Raw genomic sequence first — 16350 nt, 5'->3', positions numbered from 1 at the left:
TTTATGTTGAATTGACGAAGTTGTTAGTGATCCTTCGTATAATAAAAGTTGAGGTATCTCTACTCCTGTGGGCTGGCAATGTGAAGCAGGCAGGTGAACAGTGATGCAGATCACACAGTCTTTCTGTTCTCTCTTTCTTCTTACTTTCAGAGGCTCAGGATAAGTGAAGACTCAGGGCATCATTGATACGTACCAAGGTTACTGCAAACTTAGTGGTTCAAAACAACATTCATTAACTGCATCACACTTCCTGTGGGTCAGGAATCCAGGAACAGCTAGCCTGGTCATCCACTTCTGCATTTTATAAACCTTCAATCAAGGGGTAAGCTGGGGCAGTCGGTGGGCACTCATCCAAACTGAACTGGGGAAGGATCTGCATCCAAGCTCATTGGATTGTTGGCAACATTCAGTTCTTTTTTTTTTTTTTTAAGATTTTATTTATTTATTTATTTGTCAGAGAGAAAGAGAGAGCAAGTGCACACAAGCAGGCAGAGGCAGAGAGAGAAGCATGCTCCCTGCTGAGCAGAGAACTCCATGCAGGACTCGATCCCAGGACCCTGGGATCATGACCTGAGCCAAAGGCAGATGCTTAACTGAGCCACCCAGGCATCCCTCAACATTCAGTTCTTGGTGGGCTGTTGGACTGAGGGTCCCAGTTTCTTTCTAGCTGTCCACAGGAGGCTGCTTTCAGTTCCTTGCCATGTGGGTCTTCCCCCTAATCACTTGTTTCCTCAGAGTCAGCACGAGAGTCTTCCGATGAGACTGGTGTTACGGTTGTATGCAATGGAATCACATACAAGTTTTTCACCTTTGCCGTGTTCCATGGGTTAGAGTCAAGCCCCAAGCCTCAACCACACGAAAAGGAGATTTGGATAAAGGCATGAATGCTAGTACAGGGGCTGTGGGGCCACTTTACAGTCTGTCTGCTGTAAGTTTCTTTGTGACATGTTGGGGCCAGGAACACTAAACATACTCAAGAATTCAAGGTCAACCTACCATCAGAGGGGGCACACATTTTGGCAGGACCTGGTCTTCCCAGGAGCCTCTCCTTCGTGTTTCACACAGGAATTTCCCGATGTTATCCGCCTCCCTTCCCTGGCACCCAAAGACAGCTCAACCTTATAGAGGAAAAAGGTTCTACTTCTCCTCACTGTTGCCACAACTCTCTGGACCAGGTGAGGTATAGATTGTAAGGTCACAGATGAGCCTCACTTGGGTGACACATATCCAGAACTCCTTCTTGCATACATTTTTTTTTTTTTAAACACATGGTATGTCTTCCACAGCCTAAATGTTTGGAAAGTACTTAAATACATTATGATACCCATACATTAGAGTACCCTCAAATTATGTAGCTACTAAACAGAGATTTTAGCGTGGAAAAATATTCCAGGAGGTGGAGAAAACAGCTTAAATAACAGTAGCTATTTCAAAATTGATTCCTTTTAAATATATGCATCTATGTGTGTAAATGTTAAAAGTGATTCTCTCTAGGTGGGTAGGATAATGGGTGATTTTATGTGTCTTCCTTTAACTTAGCTGTATAACAAAATATAACAAAATGTATTGCTTTTGTAATAAAGGGCTAAGATTTAGAAGTTTTCTGCTTTTTGTATCTTAAGTGTTGTTAGGTCCCCCAATAATGGGTCCGTGATTAAAGGAGCAAGACTGATATAAAGCGAAAGTCAAGCAAAGCTTTATTCCGCCCAAGTATCAAGAATCAGACCGAACGTTCGGGGCCATGCCTCTTTCAGAGAGGGCGACCTCTCTCTGCTTCACAGACTAGCTTTTAAGGGCAAAGGCCATGTGGTTGGGCCTGGCCACGCACAGGTGGCCAATGAAATTGTAACACACAGAGAAAGCTGAACAGTTATGTTAGGTCACACATAAGTGACCAATTGAATTACAATTTACCCTCGTAGATATTTGAGCCACCCTATCACCTTGGTCAGAACTGGCGCCCAAAAGGTGCCCAAAGGGTGGGGCCCATATTCCTTGGTAACTAGGGAGACAGTATGGGCCTCCCCACTGATCGGATGTCTCTACCTGGCCTGACCCACCCTTGTATTTGGGCTTTGTTACCTGGGACTGGTTTCTGGGACTTGTTTTTAAGTAAGTCCCCTGGGGGAAGGGCGGCAGGGACAGTTTAAGTTTTAAACAACAAAATTATTGTTTAACCGGATGGAAGTGTTCTGGCTAAATAGGTCCTTACAGTATGATCTGTCTGCAATGAAGGACCTGGGTTCTTTATCTCTGTATTTCTATCCCCCAGCATAACTCCCTTGGACATATTAAGTTCTTAATGGATTTTTTAAAAGATTTTATTTATTTGAGAGAGAGAGAACGCATGAGTGGGGAAAGGGACAAAGAGAGAGGGAGCACACTCCCCGCTGAGCAGGGAGCCCAATGAGGGGCTCCATCCCAGGACCCCGAGATCATAACCTGAGTCACCCAGGCACCCCACGTTCTTAATGTTTTCTAAACAAATACATGGATTTCAGAATATTTGAAACTAACATCAAGATATTCTATGGGACTATGCAAACAACGTTAATTTATATACTTCGTTACAAATAAAACACAAACAAAATCTCCCAAACCTTTGCTCTGTTTTTTCTAAGAAACCAACTCCACTCACCTGCCCCAGTGAATCAACTATTCTAGGAGGTAAGTGTGGCAGACCTCATGGCTATTGGTAAAGGATGGCTTAGACAAGTGAAATTTACAGATAATCAAGTATTTCTTGTTTTATTCTATAGTTCAAACTGTCTTCCCTGATAGAACTTTGGAAAAGAGTACTAATATGTAGAAAAATCGATGGAGTTGCCATTACACTTCCCGCTTTGGATCACCACTAGAAGAGGTGGCCATGAGCACTCAACCCGGTTTTGATCTTCCGGATGGAGAATGAGGAAAAATAATGAACCAAACTCGTAACACTTGAAATAGTGGGAATTTACTGTACATAACCCTTTGGTATTTTGTTTACTTCATCCAAAATAAACTGTTAGTAACCAGGAGTGTGTGGGTAAGGGATTTTTTCCCAAGAATACTGAATGGTAGCATATCACAATATGTTCATAAACTGTTATGTCCGCATTGCCTTTTCATGCTTACATCATTTTTAAGGCTAAGGAGGAAAATACAATTTGAACCTTATTTTCTGGAGGAGAATATTGGAGCACTGAAAGAGCCTGAAGAAATGTTACAATGTTATTGGGAAATTCAGGCCCATTAAATCATAGAAATTGATGTTTTTGATCAATCTATCTGCATTAAGTGTGGCTGAGCTCTTTTCACCCCTCTTTATCGGTTTCCTGATCCCTAAAAAAATAAAACAACACATAACAGGTAGTTGGTCTTTTCATTTTCCCCCCATAATTTCAATATTTCATGATGGTTAGCTCAGTTTCCTCCTTTTAGCCCACTCTGCCCAGCAAATGTTTTCAGGTACACTCAGATGAGCAACAAAGCCATCCACCATCATGACGCTACCCAGAGTTCACTGGTGTATTTCATCTCGTTGGGTTTTCCTTTATGCTTGTAGGTTCAGCCTCAATCCTGTCTAGGTTCAGACAACTGCTCCATTTTCCTCCATGTGCCGTTTTAACAAAACAAACAAACATACAAAACAAACAACAACAACAAAACCCTGGAGAGCCTGCCATGTGCTGGACACTATGCTAACCTCTTGCTGAAGGATGGGATGGAAAAAGAAAAGCAAGCAGATAGCCCAGTTACAGCAGCTCCTTTCCTGTGCCCAGATGAGTGATTTCATTTCTCTCTCATTCTGCAGCATACCTTCTTCCCCTACCTTTTCCCATGAAGTCCCTGCTTGGAAGTCCCCTGCCTTTTTGTACCTGCTGCTCCAAAATATGAGATCCTACCCGGCAAAATGGCGGCCAGTCTATTTCCCTCCTTTCTCTCTTTTCTTGTCTTTTGGTCTCCTTTCCTTCTTTATTAAAGTTCATTTTTCCTTCAGAAAGGTCAAAATCCGATTTGACTTCTCCACCAACAAGTGTTCTCACAAATCAATCTGAGGTTTCACTCTTCTTTGAGGAGTACCTAGAATTGAATATTATTCCCAGGAAAAAATGTTCAGTAAGTACTCTTTCAGGTTATATTGGCTTCCAAATTTTCTTTAAAAATTTTTTTTCTGTTGTCAAAGATAAACATTCTTTTGACGAAATGAGAGAACACGAGGAAATATAGAGAAGAAAACGGAGATCAGAGGCTCACCCTCCAGAGCAAATGTTAATGTTTGCACACATTTTTTTCAAGATCTTATTCTATGCATCTGTGATTGCATATAAAATATTTGTGTTTACTGAATGGGTATAATTGGAGATACACATTTGTTGTACTTCTTTTTCTTTTTTTTTAAATATTTTATTTATTTATTTGACAGAGATCACCAGTAGGTAGAAGCAGGCAAAGAGAGAGGGGGAAGCAGGCTCCCCGCCAAGCAGAGAGCCCAATGCGGGGCTCGATCCCAGGACCCTGGGATCATGACCTGAGCCAAAGGCCAAGGCTTTTACCCACTGAGCCACCCAGGTGCCCCTGTACTTCTTTTTATTTAGCATAGTGATGTGGCATTTTCTGACATTACTAAATATTCTTTTTTTTTAAAGATTTTATGTATTTATTTTATAGAGAGAGACACAATGACAGAGGGAACACAAGCAGGGGGAGTGAGAGAGGGAGAAGCAGTCTTCCCCGCTGAGCAGGGAGCCCGATGTGGAGCTCGATCCCAGGACCCTTGGATCATGACCTGAGCTGAAGGCAGACACTTAACCAACTGAGCCACCCATGTGCCCCTAAATATTATTTTAAACACAGTATTTTTTTAAAAATTTTTAAAAGATTTTATTTATTTAACAGAGAGAGATCACAAGTAGGCAAAGAGGCAGGTAGAGAGAGAGGAAGGGAAGCAGGCTCCCCAGTGAGCAGAGAGCCCGATGCAGTGCTCAATCCCAGGACCCAGGACCCTGCCTTCTGAGCTGAAGGCAGAGGCTTTAACCCACTGAGCCACCCAGACACCCCTAAACATAGTATTTTTAAAGCCTGAATTACTTTCAGACGTTACCCTTCATTTATTAATTGAATAATTATGTGCACCAATAATTATGGGCACTCCTAAAGACTGGAATAGTTTAGAAACCATCTAAGGAAACCTAATACATATATGTGGGGATATATACACCAATGTGCTAGTTGCAGGATTTTTCGATGGTTAAAAATTGGAGTCAGTCTAAATGGCCATCATAATGGGAATTGTTAAATAAATTAGGTTATCTTAGTACCAAGAAATATGAGGCTACAGTTGGAAAAAATGTCCATGATATACCGTTCAGTGGAAAAAGCAAGTTATAGAACAATATATAGGGTTTGATCCCAATTTTATTAAAAAGGATGATGCAGTTGGTTGACCCTCCGACTCTTGGTTTCAGTTCAGGTCATGGTCCCAGGGTTGTGGGATCGGAGCCCCTTACATAAGGGCCCTGCATTCATCGGGGAATCTGCTTGAGATTCTCTCTCTCTCTCTCCCTCTCCCTCTCCCTCTCCTTCTGTCCCTCCCCCTTGTGCTTTCTCTCTAAAATAAATAAGTCTTTAAAATATATATATATGTATATTTACTTAAATGTTTATAGAAAAATGTGTTGAGATTTATTTAAATGCTTGTTAAGAAATGTGTAGAAATGGTATGCACCATCTATAGTTTAAATTTTTGAATCTCCTAAAATTAAACTTAAGCATGTGGGAAAAGTTAATAGTGCTCTTAATTTTTAGGTAAACAAAAATGTCATGTATTTTATCTGACATAATGGAGAACAGTGGTCCTATGCATCCTGAATACCAAAACGGCACTAAAAATAACGACTATTGGAATAAAGCTATCTCAGATATTGTAAGAACAGATGAGGAAACACGAGAGGAAATTCCTCTGTACTTTGGGAAAAGATTTGTGTGCTCTATTGGAAAGTCTGGGTCTTCTGTGTAACTGTGGATCCTAGTTAGTTTTAATCCTGCTTTTGCGGATTAATGGCTAGGGAAGTGGTCAGGATTGGTCGTGTAAGTGAAGCATGGTAACTGAAAAGGAATATTTCTATGATGATTATGATGGTAAATACTGAAAAAAGTCTTGAGGAGGATACATCGTTGCTCAAGAGGCTCAGAAATTTATTTGCCTGATAGAAGCAGGAAATCATACATTTTATTTACTTCCCTGAGAAACAGGAGATTTGACTCGATCCGCAGAAAGCCAGGCATTCTGGTAAAGGTCTCTCAAGGACTTCTTTAGTAGAAAAAGCACCCAACTGGGATTTTAAAAACCTGGAATCTGGTACTATCTTTTTTCCTAGCCATTTGAGTGATTTGAAAAAAAATTACTTCACTTATCTGAGGCTCAGATTTTTCTTCCCTCACTAAAAGAATGGTAAAAAATAATGCATTGTCATTGTAAAAATTTTAAGCAATATTTAGTATATAAAGTCAAAGTGTACTTTGTCTCACTTTCCAGGTCTGCTTCACAGTGGAACTGCTGTTAAAAATTTGGTGTACATTACTCTACACATTCCCCTATAAGCACTTAAATATATATATTTTAGTAAAAATGGGATCCAACTCTATATATTGTCCTATAACTTGCTTTTTCCACTAAACAGTATATCATGGACACTCTTTCCAACTGTACCCTTAAAGCTAAGAGACAGAGCTATCCTAATTTATTTAACAAGTCCCATTACGATAGGCATTTAGACTGACCTCAATTTTTAACCACCTAAAAATCCTACGACAAACGCATTGGTACATATATCTCCGTGTACATGTATCAAGTTTCTTTAGGATAGCTTTCTAAAAATGGAACTGCTGAGTTTTACATATTTCGGATTTGTGTAGTGGTACCAAACTACCCTCCAAAAACATACCACCTGATCTTTCCCCCAACGGAGTATGAGAATGCTCCTTTCACACCCCTTTGTCAACACTGAATGCCATAACCTTTTCACATCCTGCCAATCTGATCAGTGAGCATGGAATCTTTTTTTTTTTTTTTTTTTTTTTTTTTTTAAAGATTTTATTTATTCATTTGACAGAGAGAGATCACAAGTAGATGGAGAGGCAGGCAGAGAGAGAGAGAGAGAGAGGGAAGCAGGCTCCCCGCCGAGCAAAGAGCCCGATGCGGGACTCAATCCCAGGACACCGAGATCATGACCTGAGCCGAAGGCAGCGGCTTAACCCACTGAGCCACTCAGGCGCCCCAGTGAGCATGGAATCTTATTGAAACTTTCTTTTTTTTTTTTTTTTAAGATTTTATTTATTTGACAGAGAGAGTACAAGAAGGGGGAGCGCCAGGCAGAGGGACAGGGAGAAGCAGGCTTCCCACCAAGCAAGGCATCCGACATGGGCCTTGATCCCAGGACGCTGGGATCATGACCTGAGCCAAAGGCAGTCGCTTAACCCACTGAGCAACCCAGGTGCCCTTGCTAAAATTTTCTTAAGCTACAGTATAGAGCTGGGTTGCATGATTTCCAAGGACACTTGGGTTCTAAAATGCTACATGTGGAAAACAAAACTGCTTTGTCTAAAGACATACATGTGAGGTTTCATAATGGATTTTTCTGGGCCATTTCTGACCCTTCTGCAAAAGTAGAATGCACAGTCCTGAGAGTTTCTGCTGAGAATTCCAGAGGTGGTAGGACATCTAGTTAGAGTTAGATGATCAACCTCATCTGAAAGGAAGGAAGACAAATATGGCTATTTTCAACAATTTTAACTAAAAGGGAAAAAACAGAGGAACAAAAAACAAAACAAAACAAAATAAACAAAACCCAGAACAAAAGGCTAAAAACATAAACCTTCCTTCAGTATTGCATGTAACAGAACAAGGACAAAAGGACAAAATATAGCATTTGGGGTGGGGAGGGGGCATCTGGGTGGCTCGGTAGGTTAAATGTCTGCCTTTGGGTCAGGTCATGATCTTGGTGTCTTGGGGTCCTGGGTTCGAGCCCCAAGTGAGGCTCAACAGGGAGTTTGCTTTTCCCTCTTCCTCTGCCCCATCCCTCTCCATCCCGCTCATGATTTCTCTCTTTCTCAAAATAAATAAATAAAATCTTTAAAATGAAATAAAATATAGCGTTTAGCAGGGACTCTGTAACTATCAATAATAACTCCACTGATGAAACTTTCTCCATTCATGTCTTCTTTCTGGCTAAATCTACTTAAATATGTAGATTCTATGCTAACGTTAACATAACTTTCAGTTTCAGCCCTAGGGGGAAAAAAAGACGATGACAGAGCAGTGGAAAATCTACCAGGGGAAGGTTAGTTTGATTGATGTGACCTTCTGGCTGCAGCACTCAATTGTTCCATTAAGAGCTACAGTGTCTTTTCTGTAGCAATTCAGAAACCATCTCCTAGAGTTAGGGCGCTAGTGAGTTTCCCCAAGCTCCAAATGTAGTAAAGGCTAAGGTCTTAATTACCTACCATTGGTTTTTTTGTTTGGTTGGTTGTTTGGTGATTCCTTTCCCATAGCCCTTTTTACTTCATAAAATCCTTGTGCACTTTTAAATCTTTCAGCTTTTAAAATTCCAATCAATTATACTCCAAGAATGGAGGAAACAATTTCTCAATGGCATCTGTAGGGACAATTATTAAAATGTTAACATAACCCCAGGACTGAACAATTGCAGTTGATCTCCTAGGGGTCTCCGCAGCCAGTGGAGACCCTTTTGACCCAACCTCCACTGGAGTCCAGAGTCACCACCTACAACGTCTCTGCCCTTTAGAGCAGATTTGTCTCAGAACGTCTCCCATATCTGACCTCAATCTCTGGATTCCACCTCCTTCCTTGCCTTTTTCCCTCCAGCACAACCCATGTTCCACTTAGACTGACAGCTACCCAAATGATTGGTTTTCATATCTGTGCTTTTTCATGGGTGGTCCCCTTGTCCAGAAGGACTTGTCCCCCAGCATGTCATCCCCTTGTCTCTATTCGACCTTTCAAGATACAGCTCGATTGTCAGCTTTTCTGAGAAAAGGAACTCTCCAGGGAAAGCTGACCCCTTCGTGCCCTCAATCTCTGGTCTCCTGCCTGTTAAACAGAATGGCAGAGGCTATTTTAAAAGGCTGTCTTCTTTATTGGACTCTGCTATTGCTTCCTGCTGGCTAAATCCAGACCCTCTGAATTGGTCATTTTTCCAGCATTTATCAAAGGGTGGGACATACTGTAGAGAAACTCTAATGTTAATTGAAGTGACTTGAATTGCATGACATAAAGGCAAATCTGATATTACTTGGAAATTCAATTTATTGGTGATCTTGGCATAAGTTCCAACAAAGCATCGTCAAAGAAGGGACACTCACCAAATGCACAAACTACTAATGATCCCTGTCTGTGGCACAGCGATCCCAAGGTCCTGATTGGAAGGTGGTATGAGAAAGATTTCGTTCTGTTATTTCTATTGTGTTCTTTGTCCTTCCTGTACACTAGCCACGGCTCCCTAAAGATTCTGAGACCTTCTGAAATGTTTGGAAGCACCTTCAATGAAGAGACAAGACTAACAACATGTGTGAAGTGTAATGTGACTCTCTTTGTTAGCGTTCATTTAATTAATTTTTTAAAGGTATAACGTCCTCTTTCTTTTTTTTTTTTTTAAGATTTTATTTATTTATTTGACAGAGAGAAATCACAAGTAAGCAGAGAGGCAGGCAGAGAGAGAGGAGGAAGCAGGCTCCCCGCTGAGCAGAAAGCCGGACGTGGGGCTCGAACCCAGGACCTGGGATCATGACCTGAGCCGAAGTCAGCGGCCCATCCCACTGAGCCACCCAGGCGCCCCTAACGTCCTCTTTCCAACCTTCAAAATGTTCAAATAATTTTGACCTGACTGATTTTGGAAATACATTTCACCTTTACCTAACAATTCAAAACAATTGCCTTATACATAAATATATCATCCTTTAATTCTAAGATTCTTTAACGTCTACAATTATAGTTTTAGCCTATAATTGTTATAATTACATTGACTTTTACAGGCAGATCCTCCGAGATACATAATGAAAAATTTCCCAATGTCTGCATAAGAATATTAAACAGAGTGAATTCATTTCATTACTCCCTCTGTTGTAGAAACCTAACTCCTCAAACTGAATGTCTTCTTTTTTTTTAATTTTTTATTTCTTTTCAGCGTGACGGTATTCACTGTTTTTGCACTGCACCCAGTGCTCCATGCAATCTGTGCCCTCTCTAATACCCACTACCTGGTTCCCCCAACCTCCCACCCCGTGCCCCTTCAAAACCCTCAGATTGTTTTTCAGAGTCCATAGTCTCTCATGGTTCACCTCCCCTTCCAATTTCCCTCAACTCCCTTCTCCTCTCTTTAAAAAAGTATGTTCTTTGTTCTGAGGCAAGAGAAAAGTCTTTAAAATAGCAAAACCCCAAATACTCATTGTGTTTAAATAGGTGTTAGTATATTATCTCTAATTAGCCATACAAAGTTATTTATGGAAAAAAATGCTGACTATACTTGTTAAGGTTTAAATATTACAGGCCGATTTAAAATGGAAAATACCACGTAAAAATGATTGGTATGCATAGATAAATCGGAAAAAGATCTTGATTATTTCTGCTTAAAACTACCAAAGTATAGTTTTCAAAAGTTTATATTTAAAATACATTCTTACATGAACTGAATTTACTTTTCATTATATATAACTGTACATTTAAAGATCCACCATTTCACACGATAAAGTGATAACAGTCTGTTTATGGCTGTGGAATGTTGGATTGTTAACAGGCATCCAGAAATGGAATTACTAAGTTAATGAGTATGAACATATTTTGAGTTCCTGTGCATATTTCCAAATTAGTTCGGAAAGGGTGACACCACTTTACAGTATCATTGGTAATGCATGAAAATATGAATTAAAATCTGCTTTTTTGAGGAATAAATGTTACTTTCATAAAATTTTGCTAATTTAGTAGGTATGAGGTGCATTATTCTAATCTACATTTGTTTACTTTCTAACAAAGTTGAATATGTTCCCATAAATTTGACAGATTTTGTGTGTGTGAATCATTTGGTTATGTTTTCCAGCTACCTTGCCATCGAAATCTTAGTGTTTTTCTCATTATTATTATGAGCTGTGTGTTATGTATATATATAATATTATCCTTTTATCTTCTGCATTTGTTGTAAAGAACATCTTCTATATTTATGTATATTTGTTTTTTCATTATGTTGCTTGTCTTTTGTTTATGCATTATTTAAAAAAGCATCAGGGCACCTGGGTGGCTTAGTCAGTTAAGCGCCTGACTCTTGATTTGGCTCAGGTCATGATCTTAGGGTCGTGGGATGGAGCCCCGAGTCAGGCTCCACGCTCAGCAGAGAGTCTGCTTTTCTCCCTCTCCCTCCCTTCCCCTCTCACACCTCTCTGTAGAGTGAGAGTACTCTCACTCTACAGAGAGAGTACCCCCTCTGTGTACTCTCTCTCTCTAAAATAAAAAAATAAGTCTTTAAAATAATTTTTTTTAAAAAGCATCAGATATTTGAATTTATAGTATATCTGCTGATCTTTCCCTCTAATAATTGTTTTCTGAAGCATCTGGGAAGTTCTCTCTCACATCATCCCTCAAGTTGTTAAATAAGGAATTCCAGGGCTCCTGGGTGGCTCAGTGGGTTAAAGCCTCTTCTTTCAGCTCAGGTCATGATCCCAGGATCCTGGGATCGAGCCCCACATTGGGCTCTCTGCTCCATTGGAGAGCCTGCTTCCTCCTCTCTCTCCCTGCCTGCCTCTCTTGCCTACTTGTAGTCTCTGTCAAATAAATAAATAAAATCTTAAAAAAAAAAAAAAGGAATTCCATTTTCTGTTTCTTCCACTAGTTGAGTTTTTATATAATATTTTTAGCATTTTGATTATGATAAGACTTAGTGTCTTTTTCTTCCTGTTTCTTGTGTGGGTGTTTATTGAGCTCCCCGAATCTATAGATTCATCATTTGTCATCAAATTTGGGAAATGTCCAGCCATTATCTCTTCAAATTTTTTTTCTGTCTGCCCCTGCTTTTGGGGATTCCAACTGCAAATAAATCCATCCACTTCAGGTTGTGTCATAATCTAGTGGTACTTTGTTCATTTCAAAAAACAATTCTCTGTGGGTGTTTTGTTTTACGTAGTTTCTATTCCTATGCTTTAGAGTTTACTAACCTTTTCTTCAGTGACATCTACTTTGCCATTGCTCCCATTCAGTGGATTTTTCATCTTACACATCACAGTTTTCTGGTCTTATAGTTCAATGTGAGTTTAAAAAAAAAAAACCTATGTCTCTATTAACTTTTTGAACATATAGGATGTAGTTATAATAATTGATGATTGTCTTTGTCTGGTAATTCCAAGGTCTATGTGAGTTCTGGGTCTGTTTCAATTGATGTTTCTTCATTATGTGTCCTATTTTCTTCCTTTTTGTGGGCCTCATCTTTTTTTTTTTCAATACCAGGTATTGTGAAAATTACCTTGTTGGGTGGTGGTGGGTGGTTGTTGGGTGGTGGATATTTTTGTATTCCTTTAGACATTATTGAGTTTTACTCTGGAATGTAGCTAGGTCACTTGCCATCAGTTCTCTCTGTCATGTCTTGCTGTGTTGGGTGGCGCTGGGCAGTGCTTACGTCCAGCCAGTTGCTCCAATTACGCCACTTCTCAGGCAAGACTCTCCTGTGTACTCTACCCAGTCACGGGGCTTTCATCTCACTGGGAGGAATAGGCTCTATTCTTGGTGCTGTGTGAATGTGGGCAGTGTTCCCTCTAATCCCTTCAGATGGTTCTTTCTTCATCTTTAGCAAACTAGCAAACTCTGACCAGTACTCAACGGGGAATCCCTGCAGATCTCCACAGCTCTCTCACACTCTCTCTCTCTCTCCTTTCTCTCTCCGAGGGTCTCTCTTCGTCAGTAAACTTTAGCCACCTCGCTCTCCCAGACTCTTAGCTTCTCATCTTCAACTCAGAGAATCCACTGTGCTCGCCTGGGTTTCACCTCCCAGGTTTCCTGTCCTCAGTCTCTGGCCAGGAAACTCTCCCAAGATGGTACACTGGGACAACGATGGGGCCACTTCTTTTTTATCACGTCTCTCTGAGATCACTGGTAACTTAGTTGCCTGATGCACAGTGTTTTAAAAACCATTGTTTTGCTTGGAGCACTGGGTGTGGTGCATAAACAATGCATTCTGGAACACTGAAAAGAAATAAAAAATAAATAAATAAAAATTTAAAAAAAATTGTTTCTTACATTTTGTCCATGCTTTGGTTGTTTCCAGTGGGAGTGTTACTATAGTCCCTGATTACTCCATTCTGTTCAGAACTATGATTTCTTTAGGTATTCTGCAATTAATTCTTGTGTATGGATTGAGGTGAATATCTATTTTGATTTTTTTTACTCCACCCAAATTACCTACCCTAACATCAACTCTAGTGAATATTTTCTTTCTTGTCTTTGATATTTACCTTGTGCTATATATTGGGGTACATTTCTGCATTAGCTCTTTGGTACTATGGATCTATTACTCATTTTTTTGCCCCAGAGCTATACTCTTTTATCTGGAGCTTCTTTGTCATATATTTTTAATACCTGATAACGCTAATCTACCTTATTATATTCTTCCCTTTGAGAATTTTTATTTTATTTTTTTAAGTTTTTTTTTTTAAAGATCTTATTTATTTATTTGACAGACAGAGATCACAAGTAGGCAGAGAGGCAGGCAGAGAGAGAGAGAGGAGGAAGCAGGCTCCCTGCCAAGCAGAGAGCCTGATGTGGGGCTCAATCCCAGGACCCTGGGATCATGACCTGAGCTGAAGGCAGAGGCTTTAACCCACTGAGCCACCCAGGCGCCCCACCCTCTGAGAATTTTTTAAATGTATTCTGTTATACTTATTCTTTTACATCCATTCGGGAAACATTTTGTCAAATCTTTAAAACCATTCTGGGATTTTTCTTAAGACTGAATTATATATATAAATTAACTTGGAGATGACACATAGACATTTTATATAATATTTGTCTTCTTATCCAGGAGTGTAATATACCTATCAATCTTTACTACTCACTCAAATGAGTTAATTTTTCAGAAGTTTTTATTGTTTCTTCACAAAGATCTTCTATATTTCTCTCTCAAGTACTTAGTGTTTCTGTTTCAGATAAAAAGCTATGGACAGGAGTGCCTGGGTGGCTCAGTAGGTTGGGCCTCTGGCTTCAGCTCAGGTCATGATCTCAGGGTCCTGGGATCAAGCCCTGCTTCGTCCAGCTCTCTGCTCAGCAGGGAGTCTCCTGCTTCCCCTTCTCTCTCTCTGCCTGCCTCTTGGCCTACTTGCAATTTCTCGCTCTGTCAAATATATAAAATCTTAAAAAAAAAAAAAACCTACGGACATCACATGCATGTAGTGTGTGTCTGTGTGCTTATACCCGTGCCTACTTAGTTTCCTATATTCCATACTATATCCATGTGTCTCTAGAACTGAGTCCTTGGCTTCTCTAAGTATTTAATCATATTACTGGGAAATAATGGTATTTTCTCTTCTTTATTTGCAATACTTAAATAACCCACATTAAACTAAACTGGTTTATTGAGTCTTGAAACTAGATACAGCATAGTTATACTACAAAAAAAGTATTAGTCTGGCTCCCATATAGAACTGAAAATAAGCTGAAATCTTCAGAGAAGTCTTTTAAGAATACCAAAGGGAGGAGGGGCGCCTGGGTGGCTCAGTGGGTTAAAGCCTCTGCCTTCCACTCAGGTCATGATCTTGGGGTCCTGGGATTGAGCCCTGCATCAGGCTCTCTGCTCAGCAGGGAGCCTGCTTCCTCTTCTCTCTCTGCCTGCCTCTCTGTCTACTTGTGATCTTTCTCTCTCTGTGTCCAATAAATAAATAAAGTCTTTAAAAAAGAAAAAAGAATACCAAAGGGAGGCTCTCTGCTCCTCTCCATTGGACAAATAGGGGCATCTTCTGGTGCAGTGCCAGCCACCTCCCCGAGACACGATGGTGAGGGTTGGAGTAAACGGATTTGGCTATGTTGAACACCATGTTGTCAGGGCTGCTTTTTATTCAGGCTAAAGTGGATATTGTCCACCAATGACCCCTTCATTGACCTCAACATATTCCAGTATGATTCCACCCATGGCAAGTTCAATGGCACAGTCAAGGCTGCGAACAGGGAAACTTGTCCTCAACAGAAACTCCAACTCCAACTCCTAGGAGTGAGATCTTGCCGACATCAAATGGAGTGATGCTGGTGCTCAGTGTTTTGTGGAGTCCACTGTGGTCTTCACCACCATGGAGAAGGCTGGGCCTCACTTGAAGGGTGGGGCCAACAGGGTCATCATCTCTGCCCCTTCTGCTGATGCCTGCATGTTTGTGATGGGCGTGAACCATGAGAAGTATGACAACTCCCTCAAGGTCGTTAGCAATGTCTCCTGCACCACCAACTCCTTGGCCCCTCTGGCCAAGGTCATCCATGACAATTTTAGCATCATGGAAGGACTCATGACCACAGTCCATGCCATCACTGACACTCAGATGACCATGGATGGCCCCTCTGGGAAGTTCAAGGGGCTGTCCAGAGCATCGTCCCTGTTTCTACTGACACCAAGGAGGTAGATGAGGTCATCTGTAAGCTGAATGGGAAGCTCACTGGCATGGCCCTTGTGTCCCCACCCCTGACCTGTCAGTGGTGGATCTGACCTGCCGCCTGGATAAAGCTGCCATGTATGATGACATAAAGAAGGTGGTGAAGCAGGCATCAGAGAGTCCCCTTGAGGGCATGCTGGGCTCCATTGAGGACCAGGCTTGTCTCCTGTGACTTCAAGAGGGGCCCTCTACTCTTCCACCTTCGGTGCTGGGTCTGGCATTGCTCTCAGCGACCACTGTGTCAAGCTTGTTTCCCGGTAGGTCAATTACTTTGGCTACAGCAACAGGGTGGTAGACCTTCTGTTTCATGTGGCCTCCAAGGAGTAATAGCCTCCTGGACCACCAGCCCCAGTGAGAGCAAGAGGAAAAGAGGGGCCCTCAGCTGCTGTAGAGTTCTCACCCCAACTCATCCCCAACATGCTGAGAATCTCCTGACCTCTACTACACAGTTTTCTTCCCAGACCCCTGAAGAAGGGAGGAGGTCTCAGAAAGCCCTACCTTGTCATGTACCATCAATAAAGTATACTTGACCCAGCCAAAAAAAGAAGAATACCAAAAGGAGAATACAAATGTAACACAAAGGAAACGTCTAAAATTTTTTTCTCTGGTTACTTCCTATCCAATACCATCTCACACACGGAGCTGCTCTTTTCTTCAATTTATCGCCCAACCTCTTCT

At 40.9% G+C, this 16350-nt stretch overlaps 1 pseudogene; it reads left to right on the top strand.

Moving 5' to 3' along the window:
• The window catches only part of LOC125085056 (glyceraldehyde-3-phosphate dehydrogenase-like), a 66610-nt pseudogene extending 50611 nt beyond the window's left edge, over positions 1-15999 (top strand).
• Positions 16000-16350: the final 351 nt, after the last annotated feature.

Source organism: Lutra lutra, chromosome 14, assembly GCF_902655055.1.
Source record: "Lutra lutra chromosome 14, mLutLut1.2, whole genome shotgun sequence".
Lineage (NCBI taxonomy): Eukaryota > Metazoa > Chordata > Mammalia > Carnivora > Mustelidae > Lutra > Lutra lutra.
The sequence above is the reverse complement of the archived record's forward strand: the minus strand, read 5'-3'. Positions and strand labels throughout refer to the sequence as shown.